Source organism: Ambystoma mexicanum, chromosome 12 (genome assembly GCF_040938575.1).
Source record: "Ambystoma mexicanum isolate Mex_15411 chromosome 12, UKY_AmexF1_1, whole genome shotgun sequence".
Taxonomy (NCBI): Eukaryota; Metazoa; Chordata; class Amphibia; order Caudata; family Ambystomatidae; genus Ambystoma; species Ambystoma mexicanum.
Window position 1 is genome coordinate 1,173,810,472 of NC_090936.1, and position 24,351 is coordinate 1,173,834,822.

The window sequence follows — 24,351 nt, forward strand, 5'->3', positions numbered from 1 at the left end:
GGGCCTGCGTTCTAACGCAGTTAGGCCCTGCTTTTACATTGAGCCAGGCTAGGATTTTATTCCTGAGAGCCTCCCTCGATTCAAACTGTCTCGGTTTCTCCACATTGGTAATGATGACGTTTCTGGTGTCCAGGACAAAGCTCCTTAACTTGGGATCTCGAATGTTCGCCATTGTTGATTTTTTGAGTCGTGGGTCCTTATGAAGTGTAGGGGCCAATAGGGAAGCAAACTTGATGGGGGGTGGACAAGCCTCCCGTAGGACTGCAGCCTCAGGGCAGAGAGCCAAGGCAGATAATTTCTCCTGCGGGACCATATCCAGGTGCAGAGACCCAGTAATGTCTGTTTGAGAGCCCTGGTGGGATCCATGCTGGACGGAGGAGGTCTGAGTGGAATTTGCCATACTTTGTGCTTCCGTCTGTGTGGTTTTCTGCAAGTTTAGTGAAGAAGGTGCATTAAATCTTGAGCCAACAGACCCCACTGAGGCCCGGAATTCCTCAAAATTGAGACAAGCCGCAAGGACCAACAACAACTGATCCTTATAGGACGACCAGTTATCAGGTGCGTTGGGAATACTCGGCTCCTTGTTAGGGCTTTCTGATGTCTTAACTCCAAGCTGATCTCCTTTTATTATTTGCAACGGTGACATGGATTGATCATACATATGATATGATATCATATGGCATTTATAACGCGCCTATACACAAGTGTTTCAAGGCGTGACGAGGCAAGGGAGGGGGAACAAAGGGAGGACAGACAACGATCCTACTAGGCCAGGTGTCATTCGGATCGCGCAAGTGCAATCTGAATGATACCTGGCCTAGTAGGACATGGCCTACCGATCCATGATCAACAGAAGGCTCAGGTGCAGAGGACTGTTTGTGCATACGAATGGTTGCGGGGGAGCATGCAGTGCTGACATCCTCCTTAAAGTCACTATTGGGGAATCTATTTTTAACTAAAGGATTGGTGGGAGTGGAAAAGGAGAGTGGTGCAACGCTGGCACCAAACTTAGGATCGCTGTAGAGATTTTTGTTATTCAAGAGGAGTTTACTAAGGAGGGTCTGTTCCTTTTGGAGCTTTTGTCTCCTTTTTGCGCTGAGGGCCAAGACCTCAGAGAGGCGACTGCTGCTCCCACAAGAGCCTGGTGAAGGTGAATATGGAGGAGAGTCCCCTCTACCCACAGTATTAGGAAAATGACTGGATGGTACCTGTGAGGAGGCCAGATCAAATACTATAGTCTGGTCTGCAGACTTGTCCATGCTAAGCATGGTTTGTAGCCTTGGCGTGGGCATGATAGTGAGGAAAAATGTTTTCCGGTATCCAACGAGGTCCAAAGCTTGTAAGTCAAAGAAAAAAAGATACAGAGAAAGGAAGGAAACAATAGGCGCTTACCCAGGCTCACTGTTCTCATTGAACTCGCTGTTCCGTCGCAGCGAGATTCGAGTAAGGCACCCTACTCCTGGGCCTCACCCTGTCAGGACGCACCATCTAGAACGACTCGGCAGCCCCTAAGCTTGGGGGGCCACAGGGGAGAGGGATTAGTGAACTATTGTGCTGCTTAATCGCGATGATTATGTCGGAGGGGCTTTCCAGCAATTGAATGATGCGTCTTGCTATCTGTAATCCAATGCTAGTCACTTTCCTGTTATTCAGGGTTTGTTGAATACTTTGTTGAAAAAATGGACAGAAAAGGTTCTTTTGAATTTAGATTTGTGTGGATTCTTGTCACCGACTTCACATGTAGTTCCCAGCATATGCTTTTTGCCTAAAATTGACAAGTCTTTGGTGAGACCTCCTGGTAGACACATTGTGACACTATCCAGATCCTTACTTGCAAACACATACATTCTCACACCCACACACACAACCCACCCATAACACCCCCACCCACACCCTCAGCACACCCCCACCCACCCCCCCAACATAAACAAACCCCACTTACCTTCATCTTCACGCTGGGTTCCTGCAGCGCCAGTTCCCTTTCACTTCCGTGATCGGGAACCGGCGCTGCATGGTCCTTTTCTTTTCTTTTTTTTTATGGAAGGCTGCGGGGGTGTCCCCAGCAGCCCCCGCTCACTCTACCATAAAGTATAGTGAGCGGGGTGATGCGGGGGATACCCCTGCAGCCCCCGTTTCCTTTTTTTACAATGCTACCACCAAAGGATTGAACTTTTGGCGTTCGAACCTTTGGTGGTAGCATTTTTAGAACTTTTGGTCTTTCCAACAATTTTTTTACAGTAAATTCATCCTAGACCGTTTCACTCTACGTTTCTATTGAATACAAAATGGGACTAGAGGCATGCAAGTACTTTTTGGATATGGGTTTCACACAAATGGTTTTGGAAATGCTCAAATTATGTTTAAACTACAGTGTTTTTCTTTGAGGATGTCTTAGCATCAGCAGAGGGGAACGGCTATGGGCAGCACATTTGTGCCAGCCTATGCTAATCTCACTATGGGGCGGTGGGAGAACACTTTGGTCTGGAATTCATTTAATTTACAATTCACTTATCATATAGTGGCCTGGTGGCGTTATAGTGATGATGTGTTTATTATTTGGAAGGGTGGTGATGTAGAGTGGCTTAATTTTGTACAATATCTTAATCACAACAACTTCCATCTTTTTTGATGTATGTGTCACTCTTCACCCATCAGGTTTTAAGACTACACGCCATAAGAAATCTACCAGTTCAGGCGTCCTTCTCTGTGCATCCAGTAATCACCCTACTAGCTGCAAAAAGGGCATCCCTTATGGAGAGTTTGTGAGATATCGCTGCAACTGCACAGATATTGAGAGTTTTGATACGAAATGCATGCATGCGGCACACAATTTTGAATCTCAGGGCTACCGCCGACAAGTTATTGAACAAGCTTATGTTAAAGCCAGGGGTTTAAATCCCCAAAGCTTGCTTAAGGATTCTTTTCCAGTCGCGTTTGTACTACCAGTGAAGTGCGTCTTATTCTTACTCATGGCAATGTCTCTAATCAGATTAGAGGCATTATCCAAAAACATAGGCATGTCCTTATGGTCGACCATGATTTATCAAGTATTCTACATAGCCAACCATGTCTCACCTTCAGAAAATCGCCCTCCCTCAAAGATAAATTGGTGTCCAGTTATTTTATCACCTGATCCCAAAGAGGGTCCCTCAAGCTCTTGGTTATCTATTCCTGTGTAGGGAATACCTGTCTCACAGCACATAAAGTGGCTGGATATTGTTGGACTGTGCACACATCTTATTTTGTTAGAGATCCATGGACTGCAGTCTTCCCGCTAAGTGCCGGTTTTTGTTTTATATATATATATATATATATATATATATATATATATATATATATATCCTGGGTACATCAATGATAAACTGGAGTGTTTGAAAGGCATTCGCAGTCTACATTTGCCTTCAATTTTACGTAAGAGAAAGCCACATTTTACGATACAGCGCCTCGAGCATCACAATCTGGCCAGTTTCTTTAAAATGTCTTTATTTAATCCATTTTGTTAAAATTACACCATAACCTAGGTCAAGGTATCGGCAAGCAATTAAACCTGATGCATTTCGCTACTCCTCGTGGCTTGATCACATTACAGTTGTGTTTGAAAATCCTTCATTTATGGTCACCAGTAAACTGTCACAGAAAGCAGACTAATCAGACTTTGACTTTCAAGTCCCTCCTTAGTTATTACTTGTGTAACTTGCTATCTCTACCTCATGACACACATAACGCCATCTTTAAATGTCATGGCACTGTTTCTCTCAATGCCAATAAAACACACAGAAACCCTCTTTTAAACATTCTGACATGTAAATGGACTTCTTCAGTGCGGAAAATGTTGGGTACAATGTGTATTTTTCAATTTACTATCATCCAGAAGTCACTTGAAGGTAAAATGCATAATTCATATCAGCCTTTCTAGGACAACTCCTATTGAATACATATCACTAGAATGTATGAATCCAATATATGTAATAGTATATTGTGCAAGAAGATAAAAATTAAAATAAAGTGCATAGTGCATAGTGCATAATACTTATTTTCACAGTGTAACTTAACATCAAAACATTTACTTTGCTCTTTTTTTCCCCAACACACGATGTATATCTTAGTTACCAATGGAACAACTGTAAACAAATACTATTTTTTATATATATATATCCCTGCCAGCGGTAGTGGCCGTGTAGTTATGGTTAAGCTGCTCAACTCATGGGAAGAGTTATTTCTGGGCGGCTTATAACTTCACCCTCCCCAGACAAATCCTCACCAAACTTTGCTTAATAAGTATCTGGCCCCCGCAGAATGAATTTCTGAACTTTGGTGCGGTTTTGTCCAGCGGGGGCAAAGTTATAGGGGGTCCCAGAATGTGGGGAAATCCTCATAGACACAATGGAAACCAAATTTGCTCAAACCTACAGCCCAAACCGCTGGACATATTTTGACCAAATTTGGTCCCGAAGGTGTGTGTTTGTAAATTTGGTGGAAATCCGTCCAGAAGTTTTTTTTTAAATGGCTAAAAAGTAGGTCCCAAAAAATTAGTGTAGTGATGTTTGCGAACATCTCAGATGTCCGGGGACATCCATTTATATTTCTGCATAATAAGGTCGGTGAAAAGGAGTTTTTGGATGGCTTATAACTTTGGCACCACTCAATGAAACTGCATGATATTCTGAAATATCATTTAAGACCCAATCCTGAATGGTTCTGCATAGATTGGTGCTGTTTCGCCATGATCGGTCAAAATTAGAGGGGGGTTTCAACATGTTTAGATGGCGTATAACTTTGTTGCTGTTTGACGAATCTGCAGAAAAGTTAGCAGAAAGATTATAGACCCAACCTTGAATATTCGTACAAAGTCTGAATGGATTTTGTCAAGCTATGGCTAAGTTATATGACCTTTTTTTGTATGTACATTTTGACACTTTTCAAAACAATAAAACATGGACGGATTTGCAGCAAACCTGTGCAAGGAGCATTGGCAAGGATCCGAAAGCATGGTTTTGCAAATGGGCCCGTATTTTATTTTTTTGAATAGTTTTATAACGTAGGTCCAAAAAATAGTGATATACCTTTGGTGACTAAGGTCTAGCATCTGACCATGGGCAGTGTCCAGATTGTCTGGGTCATGGCCATGAGGGACTGGCTATGGGGTTAAAGTGGGCATGGCCACTAGGGACCGGCTATGTGGTTACGTCTTTCAAAATCGGGATAGGTTTGAATGGAAACAAATTGGCAATGGGCCTGGCCCTCAGCAAGGAGAAATGTCTACTGTAATTTGCTTGTTGGGGCTTGCGGCATGTCCGAAGCCGTAGGTATGAATGGGAACAAATATTCTGCTTGCGGCTGCAGCCCGACGTGCTAGACTAGATTACAACAAACTTGTGCAATGAGTGTCAGCAAGGACCTGAAAGCATGTTTTTGCAAATCTGTCTTGTGTTTTATTTTTCGAAAGTGTCAGAATGTAAGTAGAAAAACGAGTGATATAAATGTGGTGTCTGGGTAGTGGGCCTGGCCCTCGGCAAATGCAAATGTATACTCCGATGTGCTTATTGGGGAATGCAGCGTTAGTCTTAGAAGTGCACAGTGTTGGCGTGAGTTATGGTTGCTTAGTTTACTGTAACTGGCGAATTTCAAGGGTTTTCGATTTTACTTGTAACCAAAACGTCCCTTTAACAATGTTTTTTCACAGAATTTCATAGGTTTTTATTAGTGCAACTTAACAATAACGTCCCTTTTATAAAGTTACAACCGATCCCCAGAACCATCAATTACATAGATAAAAAATTAACATTACAAGAAGAATATAACAAAAACATCTCGCCAATAAAACCTACAATTTTTAGAACGATTCATCAACTATACCAGATTTAGTTTCCTTAATGTTTATAAAACGTATAACATTTTAAAGGTCCAGTCCATTAAACTTACTCTGAAATCACATCCAAAATAATGTAAACAAATCATCGTGATCTACAGGAATGCTAAATCATTTCCCATAAGGATCTGCTGGAGCACAGCTCTCCAAAATCACACATAGTGAAAACCACACGTCCCCTGGCGAGGCCAGGTTAAGTCAGTCTGGATTAATAAATATCAATGAAATGTATCTTGAATCAAATGCCAAAATGCTCAAATATAAGCTCACAGGGTTTGCACTTGACAGATATGGGGTTCTCTTGCCATGGTTCCTGGGCAGAATCAGCCCTTTCCCCACTGTTGAGACGTGATACAGAGTAGACCGAGGGGGTTGGGGCTGAGGGTGGGCCGAAGGGAAGGAGTCATGACAGAGAGGCAAGCCACGTGGCACAAAACGGATGCTGCCGCCATGTCTACCCATGCAGAGTCTCGTTTCCATCTCACCGCTGTGCCAAAAGGTCAGGGTACCGCGCCATCTATCCAAGGGTACCACAGCTGTTGCAAAGCTGTTGCAAAACTGTTGCAAGGGGATCAGGGCCATCTTAAGCACTTTTGGGGCCCTGGGCACAGACATCTTTGGGGCCCCCCTCCACCAAACTAAAGGAATTAAGGGATCAAGAATACTGGTCATGCCCCCCACCCCATACCCGTCACGCTCAACCTATAGGTTGATATGCTGGCTTGCAGCATAATAAGCATGTTTACCCCCTTTACGTCCCCTTGCCCTCTTCATTCTTGCTTTAATCGGAATGATAAACAAGTAGCATTTGAAGACCAACATTAGCAGTCTACAAAGGGGTTATGTATATGGTGTTCTAGTACATATAGGATACTTTTTATCAATAACATCCAGGAAGGTAGATGTAGTATTAATGCAGGACTGTATGTAAAAGGTACATGTAACCCATGATAGACAGAGAACTCACATTAGCTGCCTCACAGAATGAAAAAGTGTTCATGCATGGATAGAGACCACCAATTGGAAGGGAGGAGAACGCTGCACATACCATAGCATGGATAGTGGAGACAGATTAGAAGCTACCAGGAAGGTGTCTTTATCCAGACAGACTGCGATTAGAAGTGGGATATGGTTTTCAAATAGTGTTGCCATTAGATATCAAAGGAACAAATGCCTGTGGTGTGCGATATAAATATGCTCACTAGTAACACGGTGAAACCATGAATAAGGCTTTTATGAAAATCATACCATGAGAAGGAAATCACTTGGAAGGGCTGAACATTTTGAAAGGTTTAGGGACTGGCAATATTGAAAGGTTCAGCAATACAAGATTAAATGAGATGCCCAGGATCACACATTAGTGAAGGGCTGAAGGGGTGGGCCTGGGATTTGTGCCAACTCTATAATTTCTGCTGTTGAACACTTTCTTTTCCAGATCTTACCATGAACTAAAACAATCTCATTTCATTTAAAAAAAAAAAACGACTTGGAAAGTACACAAATCACATTACCAAACATGACCATTTTTAACAAAATATTATAGAAGGGTATTATTCAAAATGGGAATTATTCTAGCTTCATTCTCTCCATCATCAAGGGAAGTATAGAAGAACCAGCATACCAATCGATGTGATTTAACACATTTAATTTGGGTTTGTCTTTTGTATTTTAAAGCTTTAACTACTTCCAACACAATGGCTTGTGACATTTTCATTTATAAATGTGCATAACAACCTTTGACTTTAACCAAAAAGTAAACCGGTTTTTGTGTCAAACAATTAGATCTTAAAATGTGCTTGCCTGAGGCCTGTAACATATGGTCTGCTCTCTTCTGTCTACCAACCCTTCCACCCAAATGGCCGACATAAGAAGAAAGATCAAGTAATGGGCTAAACGATGTCACCAGCATGCAAGAAGGCAAACCTCACAGAATACAGCACAGTAATGTACGATACATTAGATGATTTGACCAGGATCACTGTATCGTCTGCTAGCAAATCCAGGATAAAAACATAAACGCTGTTGTTCCATAGTTTTGAATTTGGATACTTATTCACCTCTTAGACTAACAGTTTATGCCGTCGTTGGAGGCGATTGCCTAGGTTTTACAACACCCCGTCTGAATAAACCAATTTCTAGACCTTCGCCATACGGATGATATGTTAGTTTTTATGGCAACCCCTATCTGGTGCAGGTACATTGCTGATAATAGCAGATATTGTTCTGCAAAACCAAATAAATATGCAGGCAGGTTTATAAACTTCAGACATAGGAAAGGCTCAGCCAGCCTTGCTGGAATGTGAGATTCTAATTTTGCATATGAACACATATCTCTGCAATGGGTGCTTCACACACTGAGGTAACTTCTGCACAATTGTGGCGCTCAATTGATCAATATGCATTTCACTGTTGCCTATTGCACATGATCAACATAATTCCCACAGGAAAGAAAGAAGGCTTCATAGTTGTGCCGTAAGGAACACACGAACTATGTATACCACACTGAACACAGAAAGCAATACACGAGGAATTGATCAAGGCAGAATGCACTTGCCAAAACAGAAAGGCAATGGGTTTATAGCCTCAGCAGCACCCCATAAAATATCCTGACTGGTGCTATTTAAGACTGGTGAAAAATGGAGTCTTACTTCTTCAGATCAGATAGACTTGCGGGGCCCCCTCCAAAGTGAGGGCCCTGGTCAAGTGCCCCTTTTGCCCTCCCAAAAAACGTCTCTGAAGAGGATCCAGTTTCAGCATTTCTTAATCGGGTTCTGGGCCTGAAAGTTCTGGGAGTGAAGTGGTTTGGGGGATAATCAGCCTGCAAACATCTCCAAGTGACAGTGGCAAAAGTGTTGAAGAAGGGGGTGTTCCAGCCTGTCTGCTGTTTAGGACCAGGAATTGCTCCCTTCGGACATCATCACAGGAAAGGGGTTCAAGGGTGGTGGGGGTACGTACAAGCTGCACTAGAACACGGATCTGCAAGCTCTGGCTCCCTGGGTGTTTAAGACTAGGACACCCAGGACCCCACACCATTTACAATGCTGGCAAAGGTTGATGGGAGTTGTGGTCCAAATGTTGCAGGTGTTTGTGGCATCTGTTTCCCCCTTTCCCCATCTGCTTGTTTTCCCTCCTCCAGCAGACTGAGATCTGGACATGCCTGGCGGGGGCCACAGTACGCCACTCCCCAGAGAATCCTAGGCGCTCTGAAACTACTAAGGTATTGACCTGTTGCTGTATAAAAGCAATAGTGACATACTACAACTCCTCCACTAGAGGAATAAGGACAGGGCACAGATCTGGACCCACAGTGGCTCCAATCACCAACCCACTGTGGAATGCATAGTTACCGGACAGTGCCAGTGTACACTCCTCACAGGGACTAGGCCTACACAGGTTCCTAGTGTAAAAACATAATTCCACGTATGGTTATGGCTGGCTGACAACGGCCTGCAACTTTGGCTCTCCATATGTTTTGGACTATGACTCCCATGATCCCTCGCCATTGGCAAAGCTGGCTAGGGCTGATGGGAGTTGTAGTCCAAAACATCTGGGACGCTAACGGTTGCAGACCCTTGCTTTGGGGGAAGAGGTTGACAAGGCGCTCAGTTACTACTGGCCCCCAGATGAAGGAGAAGGAATAGTCGTGGGTTCTAGGCCGTTAGCCAGCCCACTTCCGCTATCAGCAGGACTCCAAACTGTGTTATGGGCAAACGGTTTATTTAAGAGATTTGAGGAGGGAAATACATACACAGATGCATGTGTGTGGTTAAACAAAGAGCGGGTCAGTGGCTGGCACAGTACCACATTGCTGCCTCATTAGATTAGCAAAAGGATGTGGCAGCGGCTGGCCTCTGCCTCCGGCTGGCACAGCACTTTCCCCTGCTGACCGCTGTGTTTCCCTGACGCTCTGCTTGCCTCAGCCTAGCTAAGCACGCGCACCACAAGACTTAATTTTGCCTCCAATCCATACCATCCAATCTGTGTTTATTTGTGGAAGGCCGGGTGGGAGGGTTCATGAAAAGGGGGCAAGGATGCCTGGCTCAGTGGCAATCCCGAGCAGCGTGTTTGCGTAGAATCTACAGGTCTGCACGTTGATGCACTCAGATTTGCTTTTGTTTCTAGCATCGCTGTAAGGTTTATTTAACCCATGGTAACATGTCTTTTCTGGAACCGGCTGCTGCTCCGCCGGTCAGGCGCTTAGAATGCTAAGTGCCTGGACAGGCGCCAGCCGCCCTAAAGTGCATGGTCCGCGTGTTCCAGATTCCTTCCCATTTAAGCCTGACCACTTCCACACGGATCAACAGAAGCTGGGAAGGGGGCCAGGGGCTTGCGCTGGAGCTGGCCACCATCTCTGCCCGGCCCTGCTCGGCTACTGTGTGCCCTGTGCCCGGCGGGCTCGAACAGAGGGCGCCTTGTCCTCCCAGCCTTTTCACTAAGTCAAGAGGTTGGCTGCAGAAACCCACAAGCTAAACACACAGGACACCCTCTGCCAAGGGGTCCCAGCGCTTGCCAAACCCACACGCCAAATGTTATGCAAGTATCCCAGTGTGGGCTAATATCATGCATTTTAGTGTCTCCTGCTATCAGCGTCCATTAATCTATAGAAAAGAACCTGCCAGCACTCTGGAAAGGACCACTTCTCATTGTGCATTCAGGGCCTAGGGTCACATGGTGCTTAACAATGGCGCTGTAAATTTTCAATTGTAAGTGCGCTGTTTCCCTCACAGAACTCTGGAAGCACTTAGTTGCAAAATAAACATTTTCATTGGAATGGAATCTTTAATATTTCATGCCCACTGCTGCCTTGGAATGCAAATGCTGGTTCAAAAGGCCAGGCCTGGCAAGCGCTGTGTGCGCCTGCTGTGCTGCCATAAGTGATGACTGTAGCATAATGGACATTTTTCTAAGTTGCAGAAATGCAGGCATATTTCCCCGATAGGCACTGTAAACACATGTCTGTGGGAGGGCACTAGGGTAGTTGGCCCATTACAAAGGGCTATGCTTGCCTGGGTCGTCGTTAATGTTAAGGGTCGTTAAGGGTGTTAAGGGTTGAGTGCTCGCTGCTGCGATCTGAGCGTGATCTGCAGGTCACAGGTTCCAATCCCGGCAAGACCAACTCAGCCTTTCATCCTTCCGAGGTCGATAAATAAGTACCAATTTCGGTTGGGTGATATTGTATGTAAATATGTGCTCTGTAAAGCGCTTTGGAATAAGGCGCTATATAAATAACATATTATCATTAAGGGTTGTGTCAGGAAAGCTCTGAAGACAGCCATTTTTAAATAGACCTAAGAAACCTACAGCATAAGTAGAGTGCAGTTGGGTGCCTCGTTTTACCAATATGTTGTCTCTGTATCAATGCATGCGCCCTGATGCCCGTGGGCTTCGGCGCAATATAAATAAATAAATAATAACACCAATACTTGGCAATGGTGGGAAAGGTGTAAGAGCATGCCATAGTGGAAGATCTGGGGGAGGAGGGTGGTCTAGAAGTGCTTTTAGGGGGGTGGGGGGGGCTGCAGCATATGAAAGGGGGTGTCTGAGGATGGGCAACTAAGTGCCAGGACCTGATGCCGATGCAGCGCTGAAAAACGAGCAAGTGCGGTGCGCGCCGCTTAGAGGGGATTCCGGTTGGCGCGCTTGAGCGGGGTAGCGCAACGTCTTCTTGGGCAATAGGGATTAATGCTGCAAGAATTCCACTGCCTTTCTCTGGGCAAATCTAGTGGCGTGGCCGGGGAGGGGTGGAGGTATCGAGGAGATAGGGACTGGCCCAAGCTACTGAATGATGGAACTGGGGTTAGCATGGGGCGGATCCCCTGGTCACCCTCACCTAGCCCCCATCATTGGGCAGAGGGCAGTCACTTGCCACCCAGCAAGGCCGCTGGCCTTTTAAGGGAGTTTCCAAAGGACCCATGGCTTTCCACGGGAAAGTATACAGTCACCGCGAGGCAGGTTTGGAGAAATACTTCTGGCTTCTCCAGAAGCGGCTGTGATGAATCGCAAGTACTTGCAACACTCACCAGTGGTCCCGTAGCAGACGGAGCCATGCTATGGTGGTGGATGGTGGCGCGCATGCGCAGACAGGCGCGCCCAGGGAATCCAAGATGGCGGATTGGCTACATGAAGCCACGGTCCACCTGCCCCGTAGCGCATCTAATACGCTGTCAAAAACATATGATCTCAGTACAGAAATTAAGCCAGACTAATCATTATCACACATGGAGGGCTAAACGCCGGAACTTGGTAGCCAACGTGGGGAGCAGCCCCACACAGTATAAAAAGGCCTGCTTGAAGCACAGTGCTGCAGGCTTTTGGGGAGGGAGGTGCGTTAGGTGTTTGGAGTGAGTTGGCCGTTTTGGAACAAGAGATTTGAGGGATGGGGAGAGGAGTAGGAGGGTGGAAATGAGAGGGGAGTCACATAATCAGGAGGAGGAAGGACTAGAAGGGCAGGAGGAAGTGGTAGTGAGAAGTCAGTAGGAAGGGTGGTAGTTTCCAGAGGTGGCAGCTAACAAGGACAGGAAGGAAAAAGAGGACACACATGGCCTGGGGTTAAGGGGCAAAACCCCTGTCCGAAGGGGCTAAATCTAGGAGGAAACGTGTATGTGATGTTGGGCCAATGAGGAGCAGAGGTGGAGTGGAGAGGTTGCAGCGCGAGGAGAAATCATGACAGGGTGATAGACCCTCTTAACCTCGCCTGTGGGTAATGGGGGAGGCGTAATGAGGTTTGAAAAGTTCTCTCAAAGTCAAGGAAAAGATCCAATTGCACGTAGGACCCGTGACGGGGGTCCAGAGGCATCTACAAGGAGAACTGGAGCTGGACCTTTCCTGCCATCAACATGACGCAAACTTGAAGAAACGCCTCAGATACTGAGTGATGGGGTGGTACCCCGAACCCCTGAGAACTTTACAAGGCAACCCACAAACTATTGTAACCTGAGAAGAGACTGCCCTCACACTGTATGTTTTGTCTTGATCCAGAAGATGAGGTTTCTGTGTTAAATAAAACGTGTTTTAGCCCAACTTTGTGTTTGGCCTCAGTGTGGATGCCACTCGGCTCTAGGACAGTGCCTAGAGACGCTGCCAGCTACCACTGCAGCAATCTTCCCTGCACTGCTATATATGTGTCACGCCATAATGCCCGCTTTTTCCCAAAGGCCACTTGCTACCAGTCTTGCCCGGTCCTTCCCAACAGGATGTGCCAACGATTCACAAATTACCATGTACCTCCCATGCCATTTGCTCCTTGCTGCCCACACACATGCCCCTTTACAAGCACTGCCACTGGATGGCACCTCTGGCACTGTAGTGTTGTTTTTTTTTTTACACACACACTTCAGTTTGGCAAGAAGATACACCCTAACCTTTTAAAGAAGATCTGGTCACGCGGCTGTCGCCAGCATGCGGGCCTGTTGAACTGCAAAAGTTCCTGAGAAAGGTACATTGGGGATCATTACAAGTATGGCAAGCGGGAAAAAAGTGGCAGTAACGTAATTACCGCCACTTTTGCCGCTCAGCCATACTACAGGTATGGACCTGGAGTGTGGAATTTACCTCCAGCATCATATTGGAAGTAAATCTTCCCACTTTCCACCAAAGAATTGGCAAAATCGGTGGAACTACCACAGCAGTATTTCCACTTGCGGTCATTTTGCCGAAATCCCCACTGGAGTAATATAGACTCCAAATTAATGGGGACTAACACCGCTATCACCACTTGTAATCTGGCAGCAAATCCGCCGGACCAAGTGGCGGTAGCGGTAATTCTGTTGGGTGGTATTCTGGTGGATTTACCGCTGGAATACCGCCCTGCTCGTAAAGAGGCCCAATTGCCCCTTTCACATTCCTGCATAAAACCGCCCAGTATACAAAATCCATGTAAATGACTTGTTATTTAATTTCAGTACCAATGATTCCAACTGACCCCCAGGCCAGGGCCTATGAGCGTTGTAGGAGCAAATTCCCTGCTGCCATTACCTTTGCTCAAAATAAAATCAAAGCATCCCTGGGAGATTTAATGCAAAGGGCACAGAAAGCAGGAATGATGAAAAAGTCCCCTGGTGGGTGAGGTGTGGGGGAGGGTAAGGTGGAGGGGGTTTGCGGTGCACGGAATTGAAGATGGCCCTGGGTGCGACAATGGTGCATTTAAAACGATAGTGAGACAGGCTTTGGGGTTCATAACGTATGTACTGGGAAAACATTGTTCAGTTATCCCAGACTGACTGGATTAAAAAATCATGTGCAATTTGCTATTTTCTGAAAAGAACATGAAAGTTACCTCTGAGTAACATAATGGCCTATTTACACCTGATAGTGGTGGCCCGACCTGGTGCAAACCTACTCAGGAGAACCTTGACACCATGTCAGAGAGAACAAAGGAACCTTTTACAAAAGATCTTTGAAGAACTTGTTTTCATCTGAATCCAAAATAGCTTTCCATCACATAGTTCTACTTACTCCAGAAATCCCATACTTTTACAGCCATGCCGGTATGATAGCACTGGGGCAATGCCCTCGCCTGGGTAACAAGATAATGCTGTTAGATCCCTGGTCCAGCGCTTAGAAGCTGAAGGAGGCTGGCATTTAGTGCAATAGATTCCATCAATATTACTGATCATTTTCACCCACTTTCACATGTCCCATATAACACTTACACCCAGGATGTGACCTAGAACACTCCGGCCTAATGTAAGTGTCTTCACAAAGGTTTCAAGACAACTTTGAACTTTAGTGAATACATGTTAATTTAGACTTATGTGGGTGTTTACCTATTTTCCGTACACAGAGGACCTTGGCAAATCCTCAGTGCCCAGACATGCACAGTATAAGGCCCACTTTTGCAGGTCTGCTACTGTCTCTATTCGGATCCCCGAACACCCATCCAAGATCCGTAATGAACAAACACAAGCTCTGTTGGTCGCGCACTATCCGGAGCATAAACATGATACGTTTGACCCCAAATGGTTTAACATTGGAAAGGTACACCCGGACATGGGCAACTTTGCCGTCTCACAAGGGCTCTTTAAATTAGAACAGCACTGGATACATAGACTTAACACACACATCTCTGACCTCCATGTCTCTCTACACTGGGCCACACCACTACACAGATACACGATCTGCATGGATCTCTGTCCAGGATTATAGTCTGAAATTGCCCCATTTGCAAATTAAATGTTGCCATCCCCCAGAATGTCCGCTTGTAATAAGGTATCCAATTCCCCTCGCAACATGGCCGCCAATTTTCACTTCTTCCAAGAAAGTCCATTAACAGTCTAGATAATTCACATACACTGAACTAAGTATACACACCTTAAGCAAAAATGTGTCAGCCCCTCTACTGAGAACGGAAATGTGTCAAATACCCTGTTCTATGGAATTTCTCTCACTCAGGAGGGTCTACAACCCGTTTTTAGCTCACTGCACCCTTCATGGAGGAGAAATCCAAATACCCTGTTCTATGGAATTTCTCCCACTCAGGAGGGTCTACAACCCGTTTTTAGCTCACTGCACCCTTCACAGAGGAGAAATCCAAATACCCTGTTCTATGGAATTTCTCCCACTCAGGAGGGTCTACAACCCGTTTTTAGCTCACTGCACCCTTCACCGAGGAGAAATATCCATTTGTAAATCAATCTGAATCCACCCACTTCGGCAGTCCAGCACCAAAACACTAGGCAATTCTCCTCTGAACAAGAGTACCACCAGCAACCCCAGACAACTGTTTCGGCCTTGTTGAGCCTCCTCGGTGAGGTGTAGCTAAGCCTCTCTAAAGCACAGAGAGCAAGAGGTCCACGTCCGGATTACCCTTGGTTATTTAGGGTGAAACTCCAAGTTTTGCAATTAAAGCAAAAGTGTGGCAGCCGCTCTACTGTTTCCTCCGCACGCACCACATCACGGGCGATGATATACCTCTCCTGACATCAGGAGACGCCTGATGTACTGTCCCATTGTGCTCCCGTGCTGAGAGATACGATCCCTTTTCACCAACACGGACCTTTCAATAAGGTAGGAGTCGCTTCAGGCCACCAACACACCATCTACCGGCCCAAACACTGCACAAACCCAGATAGTGGCTAACAATACCTACACTCTTCTCTGGGACCTTTATTTACACAGGCTCCAGACAGGAATTTCTCTAGATCCGAACACCCATCCCGAGATAGGATTCCCTTAGTCAGCGGTAAGCCACTTTTGACATTCCCATTGCTTAACTAAAGACCCCGTATCTTGCCTGCATGACTTACCATCTGCGTTCTCCCACAGAACCGAGACCCTCACAGGGAGTGTCTGACATACAGGCAACCATTCCACTAATCTGAACATGCGAAGTATCGGTATAACTAATGCCCGTGCAGGGGATGAACCAAAATAAGAAAGGATTCCTGGCGCGGAACCCAAAATGGAAAAATAGTTAGAGCAAATGACTCTCAAGCATGGTCACGTGAGGGCTCCTTTACTCTAAAAAAAGAACAAAACTTTACCGGCACGAGTGGAGCACAGTGGAAAAATGGTCTCAACCCTCCATCAAGAGGGTTGACTGATGCTCTGCTATGTGCCCATTCACCGCTGCTGCCCAGGCCTTGAGGTTGGCACTCCCCGAGCAAGCAATGGAGTGCCTGAAAACATCACTGACACCCCCCCCCCACCAGGTGGCTCTCAAGTACGGCCGCTGGCCCGGGGCACGTCTGATTCCTGGCCTTCCCCACAGTGGGGAGTGCCCAATGCTTACAGCCCTCCTACGGCAGCGTAAAACTGAAGCCCCCCCCCTGTCAGGTGACCCGCCTGAAATCCCTCCGCCACACCTGACACACGTGGCCAAGGTTGAGTAGTGTTGTGGGGGGGCTTTGCATGCCGCCTCTGATAGCTGGGCTGCATTTTTCATAAAGAGCTCAGCCCAAGTAAAGACTTTGGGGCGTCCACCCATTGGTGCTGCTGCTGTTGCTGTTGCTGCTGTTGCTGCTGCTGTTGCTGCTGCTGCTGTTGCTGTTGCTGCTGCTGCTGCTGTCGGTCTGCCACAAGAAGCATCAGAAAAGAGCGCAAGACGTAAGCACATCGAGAGAGCAGCAGGAAAGGCCTTGAGACAGCCCTGGTCGGGTTGTCTCAGAAGTGAGGTGTTTTTATGAATAGTTTTGATAGAATGTGCTGTATGGGATTAGTGTATATTTTTGTAAGACTTTTTAATATTTTTTATATTTGTTTAGCTACGACACTGCTTAGGATATTGTATATAGTGTCTTATGATTTCCTTTTTTAAAGAAACTCTCAAAACCCTGCCGGTATACCGGAAGAGAAAAGGCAGTGTGCATGTTACAACTAAAAGAACCGCACACCAGCATTCCTTTGCCTGCCTTTTCTTTTTGTGTGACAGTTACTTTTAACCTTGTGCCTTTTTCCTTAGGGGTAATTTGTGGAACCTGCAGTAAACTTCTGATTTTTCCTACCTTTGCCACATTCCCAGTGGGGGTCACTGGGGTGATCTGGAACCTAGGGAAGCAGGGTTTGGAGACGGGTAAGAGGGTAAAACGTCCTTTCATCTGCAACAAAGCCTGCAACTTCAACGTGCACTAATGTTCATTGAAGTTTTTAGGGGGGGGTCCTGAAAGGGCCGACAAGGGTTTGGGGGGTTAGAAAATAGGTAAAATACGTGGGGGAGGGAGGGTTTGGCCCCCCAAAAAATATTTTTTTTAAATTCAATGAACTTTTACATGCTGAAATGCCAGGCTTTGAAAGTTCCGGTGAAAAAAATGACATGGAACTGGTAAAGAGGTGGGTCAGGTTATAAGTTAAGGCATAAAATGAATATTGTCTGCCCGCCTACACCTGTCGCCCAATAAGGTGCGTAATACGATCACCCCGCTACATCAGCATGCGAGGAAAGAATTCACAAGTCACTTGAAACGTTAATGTAATGAATGTGGAATTAGTGATGCTAAACTTTCCATATCTTGCGTTTCGTTGTTGTTTCTGTGTTACTTGTAAGGATGCTGTTCAAAAGAGAATGACAAGGGGAGACGCCTGATTGACTCGGGAGGATAGCCTCTGAAGCAAGACGATGTGGAGCAACACAGGTTCGATCCCCGGGTCCGCGCTTGGGAACCTCTAGGTATTAAGCGCGTTATAAATAGCCAATCATATCATATCATAATGTTTGGAACAACGCCTATACCAGAGATTATAGCCTGCTTTCCAAACTTTCTGATTGGCTGAGAGAGGAGAGGGCCTATAATGAGATTCATATTCTAATTAAGCGTCACAGAACTAGCACGAAGGCTGTACCAGGAGTTATGGATCCTGAAGATCAAGTTAAAGGTCAAAGTGCAGCCAGTTCTATAAAGGGGCGTGGTCTATAAAGCTATAATGTCCCTAGAAAAATGTATGTTGAAAAAAGGAAATCTTCATGGAGTGGTTGCTGGGAACGGTTTAGTTCCCAACAACCACGTTCAAATGTGATGAGGGTGGCTAAATGAACAGCAGGGCCGCGACTACCAGGCTTAACGCTATTTGCACCCGTTCCACAGGCTGGAACCGTATTTTCTTTTCGTGAACGGGTCGCTTTGCAGAGCCCCATACATGGCCCCTCTTCCATTTCCATGGCAGCCTCATGGAGCGGAGCGGAAGCAGCAGCAGCTGCGGTGGCGGTGGCGGCACTCTCCGCCGCAATGAGGTCAGAGGGGAGGAGGGTTTAAAAAAAACAGTTCTGAACAGGTTATCATGCCATGTTCTTTCTGGAGAGGAGCGCCTGCTACCTTTTTTGAAATGTTTGCAAGGAACTTGGGGTTGGTCACCCAGAGTTACCTGGGGGCAACCAGACGTGGACTCCCTGCTCACTGTGCTCAGAGAGGCACCGCTTCACCTCACTGATGAGGTCCAACAAGGCTGAAACACGTGTATGGGGTTGCTGGTGGTACTCTTGTTCAGAGAGGAATTGCCATAGCATTTCGGTGCTGGTCTGCCCATGTGGGCGGGACAAAGACTGATATGCAAATGGGTATTTCCCATCTGTGAAAGGTACAGTGAGCAAAAAGCGTGTGCTGCAAACTCTCATCTCAGAACTAGTTATCATGCCATGTTCCTTCTGGAGAGGAGCGCCTGCTACCTTTTTTGAAATATTTGAAAAAAAACAGTGCGGACGGTGGGGGTAAAATGGTGGGCAGGAGAATCAGACATCAGCGGCTTGGTACACGGGCTAGAGCGGCAGTTTCAGCCCGCCATTCCTAGACTCCTGATTGGCTAGTGCAAATAGCGATTAATGCCCTCTGCTCCCTGGTCTTCAGTGGAACGCTCAACATTCCATGAAGGTGACGAGGGGAGAGCACGGCGAGTGGAGGAGGCACCCCGATAACCGGGGCAGGGGCCTTCCTCCTTTTACGCTCTCTTCCCCCTCCCCCACAGGGGCAGGGGAGAGGGCGGAAAAGGAGCCAGAGAAAAGGGCGCCAAGAGCCCAGGAAAGCCCGCGAAGGGCAACAAAGGAAGGGGGCGGGGCTTGGGGCATAAAGACGGCGGGCGCCCGGCACAGGAGCACTTGCAGCTCTTCCAGCAGCCGGGTGCCCGCCAAGAGTGGAGGACTTCTTTTTCGCAAATCCCGGCAGCCAAGCGGCGAGGCAACAAGGAGCTGCAGACCCACGGACGGCAAGGGCTGAGGCACGGCTTCCCTCGGAGGAAACGCAGCGGCGGATCGGCGCGCGACGAGAAAGGTCTAATCTTTGGCAGAGGAGCGTCCCGGGGAAGCATACGGGGAGCCAAGGCATCAGCTGAGCACCGCGGGAAGAGGCGGCCGAAATAGCGCAGTTGGGAGAGCGTTAGACCGAAGAGCGAAAGGTCTGTAGTTCGATCCCGGGGACCGGCTGGGATATTTGAAAAAAAAAAAACACCGACAGCATCGGAAAGAAGGAACGTGGGGTGCGCACTCCTCAACCAGCCCAAAGAGCGTTTAAAGAGCAGCGCTAAGGCAGAAGCCCGAGGAGCGGCACGAGTCGAGCAACAGGTAGTGTTCGTTTTGACAAACTTTTGCCAAAAACTTTAACAAAGAAGGACAACAATTGTGAACACTGCCATTTCGCCACACCTGTTTGAACTAATTAGCTGTGGGGCGGCATTTGAACGCAGTGAAGCAAGTAAGACATTGATTGAGAAGACATTGGTTAAGGGGAATCATGCAGATGCAAGGGAAAAACCAGGAGGACCAACAGAAGGATGACTTGGAGGCATTTTTGATGATGGCAAGGAGGGCTGGGGACAAATATGGCACCAGCTGGGTGCAGTTGATGGCAGCACAGGTGGGAGCTGAGGTTGCAGGGCGCAACCAGAGGTCTGAGTCACCGCTCTTGTTTCCACCTACACCCATCGAGGAGGCATGGGTGGAGGTGCACGCACAGGAAGGGGAAGAGCTGGACATCGCGGAGCTCGAGGAAGAAGAGGAGCCAGTCGTTAAAAGGAAAAGAGTGATGACCAAGAAAGCGAGGGACAGCCAGCAGCAAGCGGCGGCAGCACAGAAGCGGAAAGCCAACCCCAAGGGAAGGGGGAGGGCGCAGGAGGTTGAAGCCATTCCGGCACCTGTCCCTGCTGAGGCTCCAAGGCCAGTGGGAGGTCCTCGCGGCACACCTGTAGCCACACCGGCGGTAACAGCTGAGGTGCCAACCACCTTGGAGATGGTGAAAGGTATGTTCAGGGAATGTATGGAAGCTTGGGCAAAGGGGGCAAATTGTCAGTTGCCTGTTAACAATAATGCTTTGAACATGGTGGGTAATGGAACGCAAAGGGGTATTGGGGCCACAGAGCAGCTTGGCTCGGGGGCGAGTCAGCCCGTGGTAGGTGTAGGTCAGTCAGTGACGGGAGTGAACCCGGGGCAGATGGTAACGCAAGGGGCGAATACCACCTACACGCCACAAATTGGGGGGACTCCTTGGTGGGGGGCACAGGCTCCTTCACAGGTGCACGGGCAGGAGCAGGCCAGCATTAACACGATATACGGGAGGCCAATGCCAGGGTTTGCACCGGGCAGAGTGGCGATTAATGCATTGGCATGGCATATCCCGCTGGCTTACAAAGAACGGGTATGGAGGAAGGAGTTCATGGATATTATGGAGTTGTTGTGGATGGTCCCCTCGGGTCAAGGCTTCAGCGAGCCCACTGAGAGGTAAAGGGAGAAGAAGGAGAGGGAGAGGCCAAAAATAGAGCTCAATATACATACCTGGTTAAGGGCATTCAGGGTTTATGCCACTATTATGTTAGAAAAATTCCCACAAGATGGCGTGGCATTGATGGCGTATGAACAGTATATTCACGAGCAATACCTGAAGCATGGGGGGGATACATGGAGCAACTACGATAAAGGTTTTAGACTCAAAATGCAGGTATGGCCAGCAATGACCTGGGATGAAGTGGATGTGGGGGGGCGCATAGACACGAAAACGGTCCCAGACAGGCCGGTAGATGAGAGCGTGGCAAGCGAAAGACCAGCCCAGGGCAGGGGCAGGGGGTCCTACTCAAAGGGGAGGGGGTCCTTTCGTGGGAACTCCTCTTGGAACAGCCGGCCCAATTACCAAGGGGAGTTGCCAGAATGTTGGTTGTTTGCAGAAGGGAGGTGCTCCTATGGTAATGCGTGCAGGTTTAAACACTCAAAGGCTGCAAGCACAGGGAGGCACAGCTCTGCCAGCCGAGAGGGTAAGGCAAGGGGCAACGCAAGAGGCAAGAGAAAAGCAAGCAGGATTAAAACACAGCTGCCAACGCCAATACGTTTACAGGCCATGATGCCTTTCCTGAATACATATAGTGACAAGTGTGATGCAAAACTGTTATGGGAGGGTTTCAGGTGGGGTTTTAAGATTCCTTTCCAGGGACAGATAGGACTTAAGGAGGCACGTAATTTGAAATCTGCGCTAGCAATGCCTGAGGTCTTGGCACAGAAAGTGGGAAAAGAGGTACAGTTGGGGAGGGTGGCTGGCCCCTTTCGCACACCTCCACTAGAGAACCTGGTAGTGTCCCCGTTGGGCTTGGTACCCAAAAAAGAGAAGGGGCAGTACAGACTTATACAGCACTTGTCCTTCCCCGAGGGGGAGTCAGTGAACGATGGCATCTCGGGGGAGGAATGCAAGGTTCATTACGCAGCATTCGAAGATGCAGTGGATTTGGTGAAGGCGGCGGGGGTGGGGGCCCTCATGGGGAAGGCGGACATTGAGTCAGCTTTTCGGTTGCTACCAATTCACAAGGACAGCCACCATTTGCTGGGTTTCAAGGTGTTACAGGATTACTTCTACGACAAATGTTTGCCGATGGGGTGTGCAATTTCATGTGCGTATTTTGAGAGGTTTAGCAGATTCCTCGAGTTTGCAGTAAGGCAAAGAAGCAAGGTCGGGGGGATGGTGCATTACCTCGATGATTTCATGTTTATTGGGAGCAAAGGGACGCATGATTGCAAGAACCTTATGACGGTATTTCATGAGTTGATGGAAGAGTTTGGGGTACCTCTGGCTAAAGAAAAAACTATGGGTCCGGTCACGTCGCTGGTGTTTTTGGGGATTGAAATTGACTCTGTGGCAGGGGTGTGCAGGCTTCCGGGAGACAAAGTACTAAGGTTGAAGGAGGTAATCGCAGGATTGTTAGGCAAAGAGAAAGCCACTTTGAGAGAGCTGCAGTCCCTAGCTGGCAGCCTGAATTTTGCAGGCAAAGTGATCCCTTCAGGTAAAGCATTTGCTAGAAGCATAGAGTTGAAAATGGTGGGCTTGGGGCACGCGGGTCAGCACGTGCGCCTAGGAAAGGAGGTTAAGAAGGACCTGGAAATGTGGAATACCTTTTTAGACCATTTTAACGGGGTATTGGTGTGGAAGGAACCTCTGGGGAAGGGAGATGGACCCAAGCTGGTTACCGACTCGTCAGGGGCCCTAGGTTTTGGGGCTATCCTGGGCAAGAGGTGGTGCGGGCAGGCCTGGCCGGCCGAATGGCAGTCCAAGGGTATCTCCAGGGACATTACAGTGCTGGAGTTGTTCCCGATAGTGGTGGCATTCAAGCTCTGGCCGGAACAGATGCAGGACAGAAAAGTGCTAGTTTGGTCGGACAACCTAGCGGTGGTGCAGATTATCAATCAAGGAACTAGCAAGAATGGTAGGGCATTGGGGCTGCTCAGGGAACTGACAAAGTGCTTGCTGCAACTAAATGCAGAGGTCAGGGTACGTCATATACCTGGGGTTAAGAATGTGGCCGCTGATTCTCTTTCTCGTTTGCAGTGGGGAAGGTTCCGGGAAAACCATCCAGAGGCGAGCGCAAGGATGACACCCTTCCAGACACAGTGGTGGGGATTGGTTGGGGAGATCTGAGTGCATTGATCGACACGGCCCTCGCACCAGGCACTATGCGAAGATACAAGGCGTGCTGGGAACGGTTTGTCGCCTTCCAAAACAATATCCTGCACGAGAGCGAAAAGGGCAGGCCTGTGCGTGCCTTTGTGGGATGGTCTTGGAGCCAAGGAAGGTCCAGGGCCTGGGTGGCTTACCATCTGGCGGCGATTGCCCAATTCTACAAATTAAGGGGCATGCCTGACCCCACCAGGGAGCATTATATTGTCATGGCCATGAGGGGTTGGGCCAAGCAGGTGATGGCGAAACCCGACGAGAGACGGCCCATAGATGTGGGGAAGTTGCACAAATTGATCAAGAGCTTGGGGGTGGTGTGCAGGGACGAGTATGAAAAAGGATTGTTCGCAGCAGCCTTTTCTCTGGCATTTTTTGGGGCATTAAGGGTAAGCGAGCTGGTGCCAGCCAACAAGAAGGGTAAAGGTTTGAGTTTCCTGAGGAGCTGTGACATAAGGGTACAAGGGGAACGGTTATGCATATTTCTGAGGAGGTCTAAGACCGATCAGACGGGGAAAGGCAGAATGATCACGTTAGGGAGTACCCAGGACAGTCCGGTCTGTCCAGTAGGATGCGTGAGCAGGTATGTGAGTCATAGGTGCCACACAGGAGACGAGGCCCCGTTTCTGGTGCACAACGACGGGTCAGCATTAAGCCTGTTTCAGTTTAAAAAGGTTTTAGACAGGACACTGGGGGAGGCGGGGTTCTCAACAGGGGTTTTTGGGACACATTCCTTCAGGATAGGGGCCGCCACAACTGCGGCTGGGATGGGCCTGGGAGCAGAGACAATCAAACATATTGGGGGCTGGAGGTCCAGTTGTTTTAAGCGGTATGTCAGGCCTGAGAAAATGTAAGACTAACAATTCCTTCGTCCTGTTTCCTCGCAGTCTCACCAAGGCGGGGAAGGCGGCGGTCTGCCTGGGTGGTGGGCCATTCGTTTGTGTCGAGGGCCAAGGGAAGCTGGTCAGCCGAGCAGGAGGTGCTGACCGCCGGGGAATATCGGGTGCAGTGGCACGGAGTGCCGGGCATGAAATGGGCACAGTTACAAGGGCACATACGCAGTCTCCTGAGGGGCCACCGGAGGCCTGATGTATTGGTGGTTCATCTCGGCGGCAATGATTTGGCCGAGTTGGGGAG

At 47.9% G+C, this 24,351-nt stretch overlaps 1 protein-coding gene across 2 annotated transcripts in view; it reads right to left on the reverse strand.

Annotated features, from left to right (window-relative positions):
* LOC138514356 (uncharacterized) overlaps positions 1–24,351 on the reverse strand; it is a 420,747-nt gene that overhangs the window by 77,096 nt on the left and 319,300 nt on the right. The gene's annotated exons all lie outside the window — the stretch shown is intronic.